The 2,022-nt window shown below is 44.5% G+C and overlaps 1 non-coding gene across 1 annotated transcript; it reads right to left on the bottom strand.

Moving 5' to 3' along the window:
• Nucleotides 1–590: 590 nt before the first annotated feature.
• Nucleotides 591–721, bottom strand: LOC119626336 (small nucleolar RNA SNORA64/SNORA10 family). The gene has a single exon (XR_005242514.1). It is a non-coding gene; the product is annotated as a small nucleolar RNA SNORA64/SNORA10 family (small nucleolar RNA).
• Between the last annotated feature and the right edge of the window lie 1,301 nt (nucleotides 722–2,022).

The raw sequence follows: 2,022 nt of genomic DNA, 5'->3' as shown, positions 1-2,022 counted from the left end.
GCAGAAACCAGCTAGGTGTCCTCCAATTCAAGTCAATTCTGACACTATTTTCCTGCACATAAAACCACAGATTGAAGCCAGGTGCAGTGGCTCACACCTGTAATCCCAGGACTTTGGGAGGCTGAGGCAGGCGGATTACCTGAGGCCAGGGGTTCAAGACCAGCCTAGCCAACATGATGAAACCCCATCTCTACTAAAAGTACAAAAATTAGCTGGGCATGGTGGCAGGCACCTGTAATCCCAGCTACTTAGGAGGCCGAGGCAGGAGAATTGCTTGAACATGGGAGGCAGAGGTTGCAGTGAGCCGAGATGTGCCACTGTACTCCAGCCTGGGCAACAAGAGTGAAACTCTGTCTCAAAAAGAAAAAAAAAAAGCACAGATTGAGGGCTCAGTGCCCAAGACCACCCCTGACCCTCATCAGTCACAAGTCTGGGCCTGTGGAACTTCTGACCTACCAGCTTCAATGTAGAGTTTCTACACTCTCTCTTTGGGTTTAATTTGCTAATTTGCTAGAGCGGCTTGCAGAATTCAGGGAAACTGAATATATGTTTATCAGTTTATTTATTTCCTTGCTTTTTTTTCCTCCTGCTTTTGTTGCACCCTTCAAGGAAAGAGGCCACCAAAAGCCGAGCTGAGGTACCAAGGGACCTTTTTTTCTCTCTTCCCATTGCAAAAGTCACACAAGTGAAGCCAGGTGTAACTATACAGAGCCAAGAGAGTCATTTACTGGTTTATTACAAAGGAGATTACAAAGGATGTAGGTGAAGAAATTCACAGGGCAAGGTATGGGGGAAGAGGTTCAGGGTGTCCATGCCCTCCCTGACCACCAAACTCCAGGAGCCTCCAATGCGTTCAGCTATTCAGAAGCTCTCGAAACCCAGTCTTCTTGTGTCTTTTATGGAGGCTTCATTGGATGGGAATAAACGACAGCTGTGTAGAAATGTGATTAGACACAAAACATATGATCTAATACTAATAAGCTGAGTGGGAAAACCCAGCAAGGTCTATCTATTCAGATTCTTTTTGTCCTCTCTCTGCTGCATTTTTTCCTCCAGGGAATGGGGCAGGACCCTTTCTGAAATGGGGATCTTATGGCCTACAATCACATAAGATAAGTCAGAGAATTTCTTTATGGCCAGCTCCAAGACAGAAAGGCAAGGAAGTTTTCTGACTTTGAAAGAGGAGGAGCAGATGAAAGGAGGCAGGAGGTAAGAAAGAGAGATTCTGTTTTCTGAGGCCTGTATCTGAGGTTTTAAGTGCCCCAACATTATAACTAAAGACTGTAACAAGGGATATGGGAGTTATAAGCCAGGAACTATGGACAAAAACATATATAGAGAGAGATATTATAATATCTATTTATATATCTCTCTCATTATTTCACACATGTCATCTATTTTCTTCTTGTTTCCATTGTTTTTGCTGGGAGGTCAGCTGTTAGTCTATTTTTTGCTCTTGTGAAGGTAATATGTCTTTTATTCTCTGGTTGTTTATAAGATTTTTCTTTTTTTTAGCTTTTGCAGTGGGACTATGTGTCCAGGGGTGGTTTTCTTTGTACTCTTTTGTTAGAGCTTTGTACAGCTTCTTGAATACATGGCTGGAAGCACCTGTCAGATAACATCAACATCTAGGTATCTATGGGTCTGTCTCTTATTTTAATCAACTTTTGCCCTTTTACATTTCTTCTTTTTATCTGATTGACTGCCAAACATTGTAAATAAAAATTGTAGGCTGGGTGTGGTGGCTCAAGCCTGTAATCCCAGCACTTGGGGAGGCCGAGACAGGTGGATCAAGAGGTCAGGAGATCGAGACCATCCTGGCTAACACGGTGAAACCCCGTCTGTACTAAAAATACAAAAAACTAGCTGGGCGTGGTGGCGAGCGCCTGTAGTCCCAGCTACTCAGGAGGCTGAGGCAGGAGAATGGCGTAAACCCGGGAGGCGGAGCTTGCAGTGAGCTGAGATCCAGCCACTGCGCTCCAGCCTGGGGGACAGAGCGAGACCCCGTCTCAAAAAAAAAAA

Source organism: Chlorocebus sabaeus, chromosome 21 (assembly GCF_047675955.1).
Source record: "Chlorocebus sabaeus isolate Y175 chromosome 21, mChlSab1.0.hap1, whole genome shotgun sequence".
NCBI lineage: Eukaryota > Metazoa > Chordata > Mammalia > Primates > Cercopithecidae > Chlorocebus > Chlorocebus sabaeus.
The sequence above is the reverse complement of the archived record's forward strand: the minus strand, read 5'-3'. Positions and strand labels throughout refer to the sequence as shown.